The sequence below is a fragment of the Tiliqua scincoides genome, chromosome 1 (genome assembly GCF_035046505.1).
Source record: "Tiliqua scincoides isolate rTilSci1 chromosome 1, rTilSci1.hap2, whole genome shotgun sequence".
Lineage (NCBI taxonomy): Eukaryota > Metazoa > Chordata > Lepidosauria > Squamata > Scincidae > Tiliqua > Tiliqua scincoides.
The window spans coordinates 239,446,729-239,464,204 of NC_089821.1; the positions used below are offsets into that span (position 1 = coordinate 239,446,729).

The 17,476-nt window shown below is 46.6% G+C and overlaps 1 long non-coding RNA gene across 1 annotated transcript; it reads left to right on the top strand.

Annotated features, from left to right (window-relative positions):
- Positions 1 to 8,174: 8,174 nt before the first annotated feature.
- LOC136642232 (uncharacterized) lies at positions 8,175 to 17,205 on the top strand. Its single transcript, XR_010793980.1, has 2 exons — positions 8,175 to 8,359; positions 13,319 to 17,205. It is a non-coding gene; the product is annotated as an uncharacterized lncRNA (long non-coding RNA).
- The last annotated feature ends 271 nt before the right edge of the window (positions 17,206 to 17,476 follow it).

The window sequence follows — 17,476 nt, forward strand, 5'->3', positions numbered from 1 at the left end:
GGCAAGTATTTTTCTCTGCCCTATCTGAAGAAACTTGGGGTTGAAACTGAGACCTTCTGCAAGCAATGCTACTGCCCAGTGGAGAGGATAACCATTCTGAACCACACTGTGCTTCTTGGAGGAAGGGTGGAATACACTGTAAGTAATAATATCCTGGTTCAATTCAATGAATTGGATTGGGTAGTGTTGCAGAAGAGGGGATAACCCTGCTGTGAGGGCTGCCTTTTTACCGTCGATAATTCCTCTGGGGGTCTAAACTGGTACATGGAAATGCTACAGGGCTACCAACTGAATAAATTCAGTGGTTGGAAAGAGACCCTCCTCTGGAGTTAAACAGCCATATTCCAGATTAATAAATGCCTTTAGACATTCAAATTTGTTACTGAACTGCAGTCAATTGGTGGTGTGACCCATTGGCATTTGAGATGGAGGATGAAGATTCCCTAGGGAATTCCTGGAGTTTCTCTCTTTGAAACACTTGATACCTGGTGTGATCCAATCTGTTCCAAAAGACACATGTATCCTCTCTGAAATCTTTATGAGCCCACGGATGTGTCCTTTCTAGCGAGGCAGTTTTTATAATGTCCAAGAAATGCAAGACACAAAGAACCCCACTGGAGTCAAGGGGCAAAACCTCAAACTCCTCATTCAGTAAGACAATGGAATGTAACCCGTGACACTGCCAATACTTGTTTGATCCTGGGCTGTAACTGTGGTGTGTTGAACTGCACATCCCTGAAATCAGAAACATGCAATTTGGGAGACCCAATGGTAGATCATTGTGGTCAGATGTTCTAGGGCAAGATATAGTTTACACATAGATACAAAGATTTGTGTACTTTGCGGTGATGGGATAGCGAAGCTGCTGTACCTGATTGTAAGGCGAGCTGCCTTCTCTCCTGGTAAAACATATGCATGTTTGTACATATACATTTCCCACATACGCAGATGGGTCCTCTCACTTATATTGTATTAGTAAATACAGTTTTTAAAAAAAAATTCAAAATTCTGCTACGGTTTTTTCTTGGTGATGGCAAAAGTGGAGTTTATGTTATAGTTCATAAAGCTGCTTCCACTCCAATCTATTGATTCTATAGAACTTACTTCCAAGTTATAGCATTTAGGGTTTCAGCCCTGTCACCTGGGCCTGGCTCAGGTGGCCTGGAGTTCCCTAGACACCGGGGTCTCCTCAGGAGGCAAGGCCTACTTGGGAGTAAGCCCCAAGTGTCAGCAGGAGTGGAGGACTGTGCAGGACACCTACACAGGAGTAGGGACAGGGAACAGCTGGGAGCAGGAAGACACTGGGCAGGAAGGGTAGGGTTAGGTAGACCTGAGGTAAGCCTCATAAGGGAGCTGGAGAGGGAAGAGGGTGGTGGCTCCTCTCTGGAGGGATGGAAGGCAGAGGGAAGCCAGTAGGAGAAGGCAAAGGCAAAGGCAAAGGCGACCCAGGCCAAAGGGAAAGCAGAAAGGCCTCCATAGGAAGGGGGCTACAGTCAGCTCTGGAGAGAGGAGGCCGGGGCAGAGATCTCCCTGACCCAGGGCCTGCCCAGATGCCGAGAGCGTACCCTGGAGAGAGGTGGTTGTTGAGACGGATGCTTGATGCCAACTACTACCCAGGGGGACTAACTGAGAAGGGAGCCAGCACCCAGGTACTGTGGGTCCTCCCAAGGCCAGCCAATCTGACCCCGGACAGCCAGGGCAGTGCCCTCCAGAGCAGGGCTTGGGGCTGAGGGACTTGGGCCGGGAGGCCAGGACTACAATCTCCAAAGAACTGGAAGGACCGGGGCCTGAGCTACTCCGCCGATGACACCAGTCAGCTTAGACAGAGGGGGGCCGTGAAGTAATGAGCCCCCATGAATGTAAAGAGGTTGACTCAATTAAACAGCCTGTGTTAAGCTGCCATAACTGCTTCCCGTTCATTAATTCACCGCCGACCACTGCGCCTCGGCCGGGTAAGCCCCCCACACTCGGTACCGACCCCAGGGCAGGGGCCTCCTCCAGCCATGGATGTTATAAGCTCCTTGGCCATTAATCACTGTAATTGTTGACACTTAGCGTGTATACACTTAGGTCATTTTAAAGCACTACATATACCAGTGATTTTCAACCTTTTTCATCTTGCAGCATTCTGGCAAGGCACTAAAATGGTCAAGGCACACCATCAGCTTTTTGACAATTGACAAGGCACACTGTGCTGTCAATGAGGGCTCACATCCCCCAATGGTCCTATTGATAAATGACCCTCTCCCAAATTCCCGCAGCACACCTGGGGACCATTCGTGGCACACCAGTGTGCCACGGCACAGTGGTTGAAAATGGCTGACATATACAGTAACTTACAGCCGAATCCTAGCACCCGATTTATGGCACTGGGTTATTGTCCTGTTGCCATAAAACAGCTGCTGCTGATGATGCATGGAGTATGCAGCCACCAACCATTTTCAAGCAACTGCCAGAAAGCAGTAGCTGCATCAGTGTCCTGCTGCCATGGCTGGTGACCTGCTCCAGTGTAGGTGAGCCGGTGAGGGGGGTGGTTCATGGTTCGGAGGGGGAGTGACGGGGCATGTTGGGGGAGGAAACGGGGCACATCAGCAGAGGGAGGGAATGGCAGTTGTGCACACTGGATCTTACCCCTCTTTTTAAAACCTCACCACCCCTTTTCTCTCCTCGGACCCAATGACCAACATATGACCAAGGAGACCCATGGCAGAGTGTAGGCTTACGCAGAGATCAGTAAAAATGATGAAGAGCCCAATCCTATCCACACTTTCCCGGGAGTAAGCCCCATTGACTCTAAGGGGACTTACTTCTGAGTAGACATGCATAGGATTGGACTCTTGCCTCCCATTTGCCTTGAAGTTGCCCCGCTCACCATAGCATGCAGCATGTGCCTTTCTGGTGCAGTTGTATGCTGTAACATGTATTAGGTTCTCAGTGTCCTTTACAATAGCCCTGTACATTTCAGATAGTGTCATGCCTAGACTGCAGATGGAGCACTGAGGTTGGGAGAATAGTGCTTTTCCAAAGCTTACCTTGTGAATTTGTGGCTGCAATAGGATTTGAATTGAGGATTTCGTGATTCACAGTTCATCTAAGCCACTGTGCGCCCAATCTTATGCATGTCTACTCAAAAGTAAGCCCACTATAATTTGCAGCTGCTTTGCAGCAGCCTGCACTAGCAGAATGCACATTCCACCAGTGCTTGCTTTAGATAGGATTGGGCCAAACTTCCCCTTACCTTGAGGACTCTTCATGCTTTTGAGCATGTGCAGAACGTTTTTCACTACTTAATGAATCAAAATAAAATAATTATCTCCCCAAGGAAATGCATCAGGCTTTCTCCTTCTGTCTTCAAGTAGCAGCTGAAGACAGACATTATCTGGGACGTGGTGAGACAGGGCAGTTGCCCTGGTTGCCACTAAAGGGGGATGCCAAGCATGAACTTAACAGGCAGCAAGTGCCACCCCCGATTGCGGCGCACCCAGCCTCTCCGCATGTGGGGGGGCACGCTCCAGTTTGGCCTACCCACCCTCTCAATGGTCAATTTGGCTTTGAAATGGAGCCATTCTACCACCAGGAGAGGTGGTGTTGCACACAGGAGTGGTGGCAATGTGATGACACACGGGGGTCACATTGCTATGTCATTGCATTGCCCCACCCCAGGCATCATCAGGCCTTGGGACTCGGCTGGCTGAAGACTTCTTGCCAGGCCTTTGAATAAAGTTATTAAATCAGTGAAGCTAACGATGAATTGTTTTATTCATGATTTTATTCATAGATTTATTCCTTTGTACTTCTAAGGTGGGAAGCTTCCTGGAGTACATACACACCCTGGTATTTCGTATGACAGCACAAGCCTATGCATGTTTACTCAGAAGTAAGTCTCGCTGTGTTCACTGTAGTTTATACCCAGGTAACAGTGCATTTGTTTGCACTGTAAAGCTTTCAAAATGTGCCTTTGTCAAAATGTTAATTTATGACTAAGCAGTAGGTATTCATGCTAAAAATATATATAGGAACTGGAAGTGGTCCAAAGCCTAGTTTGAATGCTATGACTCAGCTCTAGAATATGTGAATATTGAAGAGTACCTCTGCCTATATGACTGCTATGTGTTCATGCTAAAAATATATATTGGACTTGAATGTTTTACAAACCCCAGTTTGAGTGCCTCATCTTAACACTAGAATATGTGAATATTAAGGAGTAGCTCTGCCTATATGAAGGGGGTAGGGGTGTCTCTGCTGAGTAACCAGAGCTGATCCCTTCATGCATCTGCAGTGTTGAAGGTAGATCTTTTGGGTGGATTGATCCCTGGCACCACATCTTTAAGACGAGATACAGAAGATCTTACTCTGGTTGAATAGGGACCCTTTACCTTAATAGGAAACCCCTCAGCCAAGTTTTATGTGTAACACTGTGCTAGCTAGGACTGCGCATCTCAGCCATTCTGACCGTTTTCACCTGCACGTCCCCAGCAGCAGCTTGGCCAAGATGTGACTGAAAGCACCAGTGTGCCTCTGACACTTTCTATTGCTCTGTCTTGTTTATTTCATGTTTTATTATCATGTTATCAAACCACAGCACATTGTGTCCTTTGAAAGGGATCTGGCTGAAACATGCCCAGGAAAAAGCTCTTTGTAATCTATGGTTCATTATTATTTCCATGATTTCTGCTTTGTTGTAGGTGCGCTGCTTGTAACTTGTATCTCAGCTGACCATGTCTGATACCACATAAAATGGAGTTATGCTTTGATTGTTTTTGCCCTTTGATAACCTTTGGAACTCTTTAAGTTCCCTGGAACCTACCTACGCAGGTAGGCTTTGCATTGTGTTTTTCTTTGGTTTTCTGTTACTTGGCTAGCTGTGTACCGTACCTGTATTGCTTTGTGTCCTTGTGTAATCTGTGTATAATGCTCCTTTTAACATTATGCTTTCACATTAACGTTAGGTTTTCACTTTAATTTGGGTGGATCAAGCTTGCAAAACCAGCACTGTGTCCTAATTCCCCACTCGGATGATCCAGGGGAGAGGACAGTGAATTCAGATGCTTCACCTTAATAGAAGCAGCCTTTTCATCCGCGTAATAAGATACTGACCAGGATTGTACATCTTGGCCATTCTGACCTTCTCAGCAGCTCAACATCAAGCTTGGCAGCAGCTTGGTCAAAATGTGGTTTGAAAGCATCAGTTGCTCACTAGAAAGGGCCAGGAGATAAAACAATAGAACCTACCCCACCTTGTAGCATCCACCTGCTGTCTGCCCGACTTTCACAGTGAGGAAGCACAGGGCCTAGCCAAGGGTTTCCCATCTTTCAATAGTACAGGCTGGACTAACTGGAACTCCATAAAGGGAGCTAACTCATTTGAATTGGAGCACAACTTCATTCACGCACTGAACAAAGTTTACCTGAGCACTGCTGACAGCTCCTTCAGCTCCCCCTGGAGACAAATGAGGAAATTACATCTAAGTGAATACCTTTCCAGGCAGAGCTACATCTATAGTAGTTAGTTGCTTAAGCTGTTGGTTTGTTTGTTTTTACATTTTGCCTCTAAGACCTATTTTTACCTGTTTTCAAGTGCCTGTTTTTACCATTACCCTTTTGCCTTCTCTATTTTTATTTCTTTTAAGTAAACCTTTGTTATTCTTGGAAGTTAAATGCTTGGTCTTTCTGGTCTGAGTAAAGAGCTTCTCCCCTCATGCTGTAACACCCTTTAGCTTTAGCACTCTGCTCAAGTGTGGGTGCTAGAACAGGGGTTCTTAATGTTTTTATGGTTTCAGACTCCCAATGGATTGCCCAATATGTCCTCATACTTCCTTTGCCAGACTGATGAAATTATCATTATCACCAGTTCTATTAAGTGACTTCAAAGCATATCAATAACTTGGTTTTACTTTACATATAGATAGCTAGGAACAGAATATCCCCATCCGTATTGTTGTTGGCATCCTTCAGTCTCGGAAGACTATGGTATCGCACTCTGAATGGTGGTTCTGGAACAGAGTGTCCTCTCCAGTGCGCAAAGCCTGGGTAGAGTAGATATGGAGGATAGACTGTTACCCATGCAGCAAATCCCCCCTCTCCATGTCACTGAAATGCTCCAATGGGAAGACAGAAGCCAATACAGTTGGTTCCAGCGGCGTCGCAGGAGTTGCCAGAACATGACTGTGTTCAGCCATGAACTGCCTCAGGGACTCTGGCTCCAAATTTTGCCTGGAGGTTGACTCCTGAAGCCTCTTCCATAACTGGATGTAGCCACAAGGCAGTGGAGGTTTGGGATCAGAGTTTTCCTTCTCTTGGATGAGCTGCCTTCCCAGGCCCCATCTACCCGGGTCCCATCTACCCGGTGGTTGTTCAGTCGCCTCTTACTACAAGTACAACCAAACTGAGGGCCTATTCTTATCCTCCAGCCCCCAGGGGTCCCCATCCGTATTGATAATGGAGATAATTAATAATCTAGGAACAATTTTTAATTGTTCAGAGATCAAATCCCATACCCCCATCATTTGGTTCCTATATCCCCTGGGGTAAAGGATACTCTTGATTAAGAGTCCCTGTGCTAAAAAATTGAGGTGGGCCAAGTCAGTTTGCTTCCTGGATCACTCCTATATCAACTTCCATGCTGTGGGAGCCCTGGTCCTGCAGGTGTAGCAAAGAGGAGAAGTGGGGTGAGAAAGGACACCTTAGCTTACCCAGATTTGGGAGTGCAAAAATTTCCCTTCTGGTGACAGCAAATCTCCCAGGGGTTTTATATTAAAAATTACTCCCTGCTCAGCAGATCACAAGGTTGCATTACACCACTACACCTTGTGGCCTATATTATTTAATCCAAACTAGTATCTCAGTCCCCAAAACAGTTCAGAATCCCCATCAGCCTGTAGCATGCAACACTCCAAAGGAATCTCTCCAAATTGTGTAGATGGGCATGCAAATGACAAATTTTTATGTTCAATGTAAGAAAATGTAAAGGAATGTATATGGGGGAGGCAATCCTGACTTTACATATACACTGATAGGATCTGAACTGTTCATAACTAGCCAGGAAGGAGAACTTGGATAGCTCAAAGAAAACATCAACTCAGTGTGTGGTCAAAGTGAAAAGCGTAAATTCCATGCTAGAGTTTATCATGAAAGAGACAGAAAACAAAATGTCAGCACCATAATTTCATATATATGAGAAGCACTAAAAGCACCCTGTGGAGAGATGGTGCAAAAAGATGGGTGGTCATGATTAGATGTAAAATATAGTTGCCTCAGTTAATACGATCTCCAGAAATATTCATGCTATGACTTTTTTGAAAGATTGGGGAGAGGGAAATCTCAGAATATCTTGACTTTTTTTAAGTGATTCCCTTATCTGTTTTGATAATTGTGTGGTTTATTTAAAACAAAAGTTAAAATGTTAAAACCTTGAGTGCGCCCCACTGCCGCCACCACCTCCTCGCCCTCCTCTTTACTCCTCATCCTCTTCCCCACTGCTTTCCTAGGCACTGGAGGAAGGGCTGCCACAGCTCCAGTGCTTTTCCAGCTCCCTCTCAGAGAGTAGGAAGAGGCTCTACTTGCAGCTGGGAGGATGGCCAAGGCAGGGTGTACCACTGCCTCCACAACGCACTGCTCAGGGAGGCCTGCTCAGCCACCCCTTGGAACAATCTGTGGTCATGGTCATGAGCTTCGATGGCTCCACAAGGGCAGGACCCTGCACAAGGGGACGATTAGACCAGCTCTTTCCAGCCACGGGATGTGCCACAAGAGTTTGTGGGAGGGTCATTGGGGGGGGGGTGGCAGTGTGGTGTGCCCTGCCAAGTGTCCTAAAGCGGAGGGTGTGCCTTGACCGTTTGAGCGCCTTGTCAGTGTGCGTGACTCTGAAGTGGAGGCTCCCCCTTCCTTTGCCTGCGTCGCGCCCCGTCCCGCAAGTGGCGCGCTCGGCCTTGCCTGCCCCACGACAGGAGGCAAGGGCGAAGCGAGTGCCCCAGCCTGCCGGCCTGATGGATGCACAGCTGAGGGAGGCGAGCCAGCAAGGGCTCGTGCGCGGCTGCCAGCCTCTGCGCACTTTCCTGGGCGTAAGCAGCGCAGCCACTGCGCACAATGGGGCTGACTTCTGAGTCGACCCGCACAGGCTGCTGCTGCTGCTGCTGCCCGCGTGGCGAGAAGAGGCGGAGGAGCCTGGGCGAGGCGGAGGCGCGCACAGCCCTTGCCTGGACGCGCACGGAAAACACACGCACCAGGAGTTTCCAGGCGTGCGCGGAGGAGGCGGAGGCGAGGCGGAGGAGGAGCCCGCCTCCATTCGCTACGTGCAGACTGGAGAGTCCGCACTCGCAGCAGCCGGCTGGGGCGAGAGAGGAGCCAGTCTGCCTCCCAGGTGGGCGGGAAGCGGGGGGAGGGGCGCCCGTGGGCGGCGGCAGCAGCAGCAGCAGCAGCTGCTCCGGGAAAGGTGCCGCGCAGACAGAAGCGGCTTGTGGGGTCGGCAGGCAGGTGGCGGACGCCGCCACAGCCCGTGCCAGAAAGATAACGCGGCTGCAGCAGCGCGCCGGCCGCCGCTCCTGCCCCTCCACGGGCGGCCTGCTGGTGTTCTCCCTTCCGCAGCGCCGCAGGGCAGGGCTGAGGCCGCCGTGGCCGGGCTCGGGCGCGCGTGGAGGTGGCTCCGCTGCAGCACCCCTACCTGGGAGTAAGCCCCACTGACTCCGATGGGACTTACTTCTGAGTAGGCACGCGTAGGCTTGGGCTCTGTGTCCCACACGCACGCCCCCAGAGCTGTTTTTGGGCCCGCAGCGAGGTGCCTGCGGCTCCCCCCTGCAGTCATTTGTCCCCCTCCCCGCGGCGACGGAGCGCAATGTCGGGACCCCAGAAACAGGAGACGCCACCACTGATTTGGAGGCGCTTGGAGGGGAGGAAGCCCCCAAGAACACTCGCTGCCATTCAGACTGTGAACATGGGCATCCCGGGGGTCGTGGTTATTGTTGTGAAAAATGATTCTATACAATCGCCTTAAAAGGGGTTTCCACAGCAAAATCAATGCCAGAAGGTTTCCTGTCCCCAAAAGGCTCATCACCGCCTGGAGAAAGAGACAAAAGAAACCAGAGCGAACAGCCTGTGGGAAAGATGCTCTGCAGGGGAGAAGGCGCTCGCCCCCTGCTGAATCGCAAGTGAAAGGTGCCCAGATAGCAGGGACCAACCCGGCCAGTGTGGTCCTGAGGCTGCCATTCCAAACTGACCTGAAGAGACCTGCTATGCCAGAGATCTGTGAATAGGGCATTCCACACACTGAGAGCAATCTCTGGATGGGATCTGAACTGAGATCTGCGTGATGGAGCCCTTTCCCCAATTTAAGTGCTCCCCAGCTGTGTTCCCTCTAAGGCAGTAATTTGCAACCTTTTTCATCTCACAGCACACTGACAAGATGCTAAATTTGCCAAGGTGCAAAAGGTGCTGCCTTTTGACAATTGAAAAGGCACACCATGCTGCTGGTGGGGGGCTCACATCCCCCAATGGTCCTACTAATAAATGATCTTCCCCCAAACTCCCAGGGCACACCTGAGGACTGTTCACGGCACACCAATGTGCCACTGCGCAGTAGTTGAAAATTGCTGCTCTAAGGGGTCTGTGCTGCTTTGCAGACCCCTATTTGTGTGCAGGGTTGTAACACAGTTGTGACACCATCCCCAGATGCTTGGCAATGTCATACATTGTCAAACTCCTGGCTCACTGAGCTCCATGATGCACAGAGCTCAGCTCAGAGCTGCATGGCTGCACAGCTTGCAGGGAACACTATGCCCCCAGGCTACTCTCTGCCATATGGGGTAAAACATACGTGTAAGTACAACATAGATGTGAGGAACAACATAAGGAACCTTTACCTCTGATGTTAAAATGTCTTATGGAGACTTCCCTTGTTTCAGGATATGATGACACAGAATTTCATAGAGGAAACATGTACTGTAGATGAAGTCATGTTTCAGAGCTACTTCACATAAGAACGTGCCTTTTGCTTAGTCAAACCACTGAATTATCCAGTTCTGTATTGTCAACAGTGACTGGCAGTGACTGTCCAGGATTTCAGACATGAATTTTCTCCTCCTCTCTTGGAGATAACAGGGATTAAACCTGGGACCTTTTGCAGCCACTGACCTATGGTTCTTCTCATTGACATAGTAATCATGTTTGCTGCAGCTATGCTGGTGTTTCCTACAATAAACACGTAAAGTGAAGACATTGGTTCCTAAACACTCAGGGCTAAATATTGCAACTAAATTATGCATGTATTGTGTAATTACATGTTGTAGAATATGTTTCACAGCATGAGAGGAAAGTGCTAAATAAATATCCCTTCTCTGCATGTCATGGTGGTCCTGTTGAACATGTATTCAATGTAACATTTATGATTTAACTAAAATAATGCATAACCCACCTTTCTTTTAAAATTCCAGGCAACTCAACCATGATATAAATACAATAAAAGAACAAAAAAATTATATATATGAAACAATAAAGCAACATGCACAGAACACCAAACACCAAAACTAAACATAATCAAAGAATTATGATTCTGGAAAAGATACATCTTTAGCTCTGTTCAAAATGTGAAATTAAGGGACTAAAATGAACCTCCTATGAGAGGCGGTCTCCATAGACATGCCCCTTTCACACATCCTTACAAGCTGCATCTCAGCACTGCTGGCTGGCTCTCTACAGATTCAACATTACAGAATGATATACCTTTTTTGCAGCTACAGAGTAGTCCCTAACATGACCTTCTGGCCCATGTTAGGTCACTCAACTCATCTCCCCTTCTGCTCCATAGCCAGGAGCTCCTTTGACTTTCTGAAGATTCTCAGAAGCTATTATGTCTAGGTTCCTCACCATTTCCCTGTTTCAGAAATCAGCCAGAGCATCAAGAGGACCATCAAGCCATAACTGCAGGAAAATCTATTGTGCTGGCACTACAGTGTAGAAGCACTTATGAAAAGGATACACAGAAGCACAGCTTTGAGCTCCCTCCAAAACATCATGCTCTCACCATAGCTAACAGTGGAGAGTGATTAGTTAAAACACCCTCAGCCAATACACCAAAAATCTCCTTTCCAACATATTTTGGCCTTCAGGCTCCCAGGATCTCAAGGTACAGCTTCCAGATGCTTGTTGACAGGTTCTGTAAGAGTGTAAGCCCTCTGTTTGCAATTTACAATTCCTGTTTACTACCATTATTGGCAGTCAGATGCCCACATATCATATGTGGCTATCTTTAAAGTGATGTATATGGAGTAGAAAAGCTTATTCAACCATGGCTGCTCAGCACAGGGATTCACAAGGAAATTATACACATGTGAACCTGCTGTGACAATCTGCACCTTTCTTACGGAAGGATGTGCTTTCAGTCTAGCAAATGCATGAAGTGAAAAGTGGCCTTTTCTCAGACACAGCATTATCACAGTGCCTCCATTCCATCCATATTTTTTAAAATTTCATCGCCTATAATGGCAGCTATGTGAGCTTCATAGCAGTTACTCCCACCTTTTCCAGGTTGACCCAATTTCATTCATACAGTGGGACAACAATGGGATCAAGTCATTGGAGGAAAGGACACAAGGTCATAATCATGCCTAGTGTCTCTTCTTGGCTCAAAAAGAGGAATAAATGAGGTCTCCATTTGGAGGGAGCTATGTACAAATTTCCCCATGAGTTTGTGACTGTAAAAGGTCCAGGATCCAAAATCTCTTCTAGAGTCCTAAATGCTTCTACAGCTGTGAACTAGGACAGCCAGGGAGACAAGAAAAACATCTTTAGAATCACATAGCTTTTGCCTGGCTTGCGAAACCTAAGGGAATCTGCAAGGCCATGTGTGGGCAGATATTTGGGGTACCATTAAAGGAGAGAATATTTGAGGTGACTTACATTTTTTCCAGAGCTTGAGGTGACTTATATTTTTTCCAGAGCTTCCATTTAGATGCTTTGTCGTAAGCGCCAAAAAATCTTGGGCCTACCTTGAGAGTCTGGCAGTTCTAGTCTGCTGAAATATAGCACTAGACCCCAACATCCCACTTTCTCATTGTATCCTCAAATCACAGCTGCTAAGGTACTGATCTCTATACCACTCACTCCCTGAACTGTCCTTGTATAACCCAGATCTTCCGAATAAAATCCTTATCTCACTCACACCAGTTTAATTTTTCCTGCTGTCACCAGATATACACAGTACCGTTGTCAACAAAGACGAAACCAGACTCTTGAATCATCATAATGCTCGTTCTAACTAATTCTTCTTGATTTCCATTATTTGCCCAAACAATCTGCATTCATAATAGATCCTTAAATAAATAAAAGGTCACTTCTATAAATAGCCCATGGGTAGACAGTTTGAAACACCACAGGAAGAGCAAGCATAACAAGTTAGAATAAGAACAAATGCACAGGTCAGACTTTTCACTGCCTTCTTTTCCAGTCCTACATCTCCACAAACAGTGACCTGGTCCAGAAGCTTCAGTAATTTTTTAAGAGTAGAAGCTAGACTGAGCAAGACTCGATTCCCTGCTATTCATCCACTATCATTCTCTGAATTACTAGGCTATTCATAATAAGCAGTAGAAAAGATCTTTTTCATATTCTGCCCCAGTATCTTGTATCTTAAGCAGTTACAAGGCATATGCAGGTTCTTAAAAGGTGGGTAGACGTTTGATAGCATTATGGAAAAGGAAATGTCCAAATTATGCTGCTGGTACACAGAGCAATGACACATTTAGCTGGGAAGGTAGTTTATAACATCCTCATTTTTCTCTCTCACATACATATAGTTATGGCAAGGCTATCACTTTTTTTTCTTTTTTGGTTCAAATTCTGTCGGTGTAGAGAAGCATTCAGACTTCTGAGTTATTCAGATCTTTTCAGCATACAGAATGAAAAAAACATTTTAGATGCAGAACACTGCTTCCTTGCTACCAGCAAAAACACGGCAGTTGCTGCACCTGTGAATACAGTATTCATATGAAACTCTATATCACAAATGGTACACATCTGCCTGTGTTCTGCTATCATGTAACAAGTAAGGTTAATATAGTGGGGTAGAACCATTGTCCAAATCATCCTCTAAATTGCAGATATACATAGATTAGTTACAAACATTTCTATAAAAAATGTTATTTAGCTTCCTTTCCATTTTGCCTGTTGAAGAATTCAATGTGTTTCATATTATATAGGATGAATATGGTAACACACTCTCGCTCTGTTTCTGCTGAATATAAACACAGATTGCTGGACACCGTGAAGTTACAGGGACTCAAACATACAACATAATTCGTGGCTAGTGATTTGTCACTATCTTTTACAGTTACCAGATGAGAACTTACCTCTTCAGGTTGTTTCCAGCTGCCTCTATCTCTTCCTGAAGTCAAGGCAATGATTATCAGCAACAAGACTGAGGTGCGAAGCATTCCTTGCACCACAGTGGAAGGACTTTCTGATTGAACGAGGGAGTATGTGAAGCCATGTGTGGATTTCCATTCATTACCTGAACTGGGTATTAACAATCAGAAATATCCTTGCTACAACAAAGCAGTCTACTGAATGGAAAGGAATGTGCTGCATGCTCATGATAGCAGTGGCAAGTGACTCAAAAGCTAATATATAATGTCTTGTTCGTCCCTGAATCCCTTTCAACTAGCACTATGACCATCCACTTTCGTCAAGTCTTTTTTGTCTCTTCAGTTTGCTCAGTTTCTCACTGAGACTTTCACCAGCTTCCTCTGAGGTAATTCTAAATCTCTGGAGCATCAAGATTTGATTCACTGGTGCTTCCTTTGCAAGAAAGTGGCTCTGTATGTTCTATAGACGCTGATTTATAAAGGGCTTCGTGCTGTATGCAGTGTCTGCTGCAAACCATCTCTCGCCACATCATATCTCTTGGGAATCTGCAGGAATTTGAAGACGTATTTGCCATGCTCCTAGGCCTAGAAATGGTCAGGTATTTTGAAGAAGAATGTATTATTCAGACATTACTGCACTACTACAAAGTTCTTCAGGATAACTACCTAATTCCTGTCTAGGCAAAGAATTGTTGGTATGAAGGAAGGTTTCCAATAGAGTTCTTTCTCTTCAGCTAGTGGTTGGCAGACAAGATGAGATGCAGAAATGTGTGTCTGCAAGAGGAAACAATTGTGTTTAGACACTTCTCCCACTAGGCATCACTGCCTTTATAGACCTTTCTACCCATCCTCCCCTTTTCCTCTTCAACCCTAGAACAAGAGTCTAATGCAAGAGGAGTGAACCACAGCTGCAAATTTAATCAGCCCTGTCCTGGCAGGCAGGCATGCACAGCTGGGAGCTGGAAATTCTCTTTTCCAGGCACAAATTGACACCAAATGGAGCAGATGGAAGAAGGCCAGATAGGGCGGATGACTCATGCGCCCAGGTCTCAGAGGAAAGCATAAGAGCTAGAAGCATCCCCAGATGACTGAGCACTGCAGGGAAACTGTGTGTATGAACACACGCGAGTTGGTCCACATGAGGTGTCCTTGGTCTTGTTTTTAAACTGGGCTGAAAGAAGATGCCAACTGTTTGAATTTGCAGGTGGTGATTTAATTGTCTGAGAATTTCAACATGGAGCCTCATAAGAGAGAATGCAAGGAACTATTTGAACTTTTTTTAAAAAAAAACCAGTTCACTGGGTATATCATCAAATTGGTTGACTCCTTTCATTGACCCAGTTTGAAATTGATCCTTGGATATGAGGTAGTTGCTAAAGCTGACCAGCTTCCTTCCTTTTTATGGCTATAGAGGCACAAATTTGAGTAAGTGTGTTAACTAGTGAAATAAATATTCATTCCAAACTGAGCAGGAACACAGCATGGGAACTGAGGAGGTTAACTCTTTCTCTTCATGCTGTTTTCATGCCCAGAATCACCCACCTGAAGTAGCTATTTGCAGGAATATCCACTTCACCAGCAGATAGCTGCTTTGGAGGCGATTTCTGGTGAGAAAATGGTCAAAATACACTCATAATGCATTTCTTTGTATGTCTGAAGTAAGTTCTGTTTACATGAATTGAACTTATTCCTAGGTAAGTATGCATATAATTGCAGCCTTAATGTTCAGTTTCAGATCCAGGTCTACAGAGCTTGCGTCCTGAGTACACTTCTGTACTGCAGCGAGTCATGGACTCTTTGCTCACAACAGGAGAGGAAACTGAACGCTTTCCACTTGCGCTGCCCCCGACGCATCCTTGGCATCACCTGGCAGGACAAAGCTCCAAACAACACAGTCCTGGAACGAGCTGGAATCCCTAGCATGTATGCACTGCTGAAACAGAGACGCCTGCGTTGGCTCGGTCATGTCGTGAGAATGGATGATGGCCGGATCCCAAAGGATCTCCTCTATGGAGAACTCGTGCAAGGAAAGCGCCCTACAGGTAGACCACAGCTGCAATACAAGGACATCTGCAAGAGGGATCTGAAGGCCTTAGGAGTGGACCTCAACAAGTGGGAAACCCTGGCCTCTGAGCAGCCCACTTGGAGGCAGGCTGTGCAGCATGGCGTTTCCCAGTTTGAAGAGACACTTGGCCAACAGACTGAGGCAAAGAGGCAAAGAAGGAAGGCCCATAGCCAGGAAGACAGACCAGGGACAGACTGCACTTGCTCCCAGTGTGGAAGGGATTGTCACTCCCGAATCAGCCTTTTCAGCCACATTAGACACTGTTCCAGAACCACCATTCAGAGCGCAATACCATAGTCTTTCAAGACTGAAGGTTGCCAGCTACTCCTAATGTTCAGTTTGGCTGAAATAGTATTTATTACTATACAGTGTATTGGTAATTTGGAGAACTCTTTTCTATCCATGCCTATATCTCTCATAAGCCTGGATTCTGGTGTCTTCCTGGCAAAGTTGCCTCAGTGCTCAGTCACAGGCACAAACCACAGTTTGTTAAACTGCCGCAACGCCCACCTTGGGGTTTTTGCAGTGGTGTGCTAAATCATCATATTTGTGCCCATGCTTGACAACCACTTCCCACCAGAAAACTCCAGTCTGCAAATAAAATAAGTGGCCAACCACATGCCTACGTAGAAGCTTATGAGCCTACTGTTTCCATTGACCTCCTGTACAATTTGAGGATATCAGTGTGTGCTTCACCATTCAACTTCCATGCCTGTCAGAGTTAATCAGGGGTCAAAATCCAGGCAGGCAGGTTCTGGGACCCAGGGCAGCTATCTGACCGACAGGCAGCCCAATCCTGAGCTTTCTGGAGCCAGTCACTGCATCTAACAGGTGCTGGGAAGTAGCCGGAGTTCTCCTTGGGGGAAGGGAACTTTTGTCCCCTTCCTCCAGGGGACGCCCCAAGCCCTGCGCCCCACAATGGTACTTCTCGAGTCTGTGCCGGCTATTTTGCACCAGCTATATTTCTGTGTCAGATCTTCCAGCCCAACACAGAGCTATACAGCAGAGGAGGGCTCCACTGGTCCCACCCCCTCCCACCCTTTTTCCTCCCCTACCTCGCTCTCCCCCCACCCTCATTCTGCCCTTGCCCCCATCCCCTAGAAGTCACACTGCTGCCCAGTGATTGCACTAACCCCCAGTAATGGCACATTCTCTTCCTGCTGGCACTAGGCTCAGCACCTTACTGGTGTCAGCTCAGCACTGGCACTCCTTACTTCTTTGCTCCTTACATGCTTTATGGCATGTTTACAGCACACAGCTCCCGCACTAGGGCTCAGTGCCAGTTCTGGCTGAGCTTAGGATAGAGCCCAAGTGGGTCAAAACGAGGTGTATGGTCCAAATAAGGCAGAAAGTGCTTTCCAGGGCATCAGACAAAGATCAGAGAAGGTGTGTCAACAAACACATGCTAAAGACCAAAGCAGCAAGCTGATGAATGCCTACAGGTTATAAGAAGACCACACAGCCCTCTTTGCACATTTGCCCTGATCTAATATCAGAAGTATCTGGTGCTTCACAGGGGATCCCTCACCCATGTTGCTGAAAGGGAGTGCAAAGACAAAGACTCTGAAATGGCATGTGAAAGCAGGGAAGGGAGAATACCCAGAGAAGTAGTTCCTGTTTTATTTTCCACTTATATTTAATATCCTTCCAAATCTTTGCTGCCAGTTTGCTGAACTCTTTTCACCTCCTGTTTGAATTAGCTGTCTTGTTTATTGCTCTTGCATTTTTCCCTCCACTGTTGTGATATCTTTACAATATTTTAATAAACTTCTTTTATTTTTCCTGTGTCACCGGTCTAGTTGCAGTTCACCCAGGAGAGAGTGGGTTGCCATGATTCCTAGATCACCCATGTTCTCCTGTTGTTGGACCAGAGGTAACTTCCTGGATTTGGGGCTCTTTGATAACCTGGAAGTCAAAGTGGCCTTCTCTTGTCTTTGTTCTCTAGCTTTAGGTGGTGGCAATGAGTATTATCTTTCCCCAGTCTATCCAGCTAAAAAGGGTGAAAGAGCGAGCAAGGAGATAGGTGCTGGTTGTAAAACACTAGCTCAGCTCCTGTCTG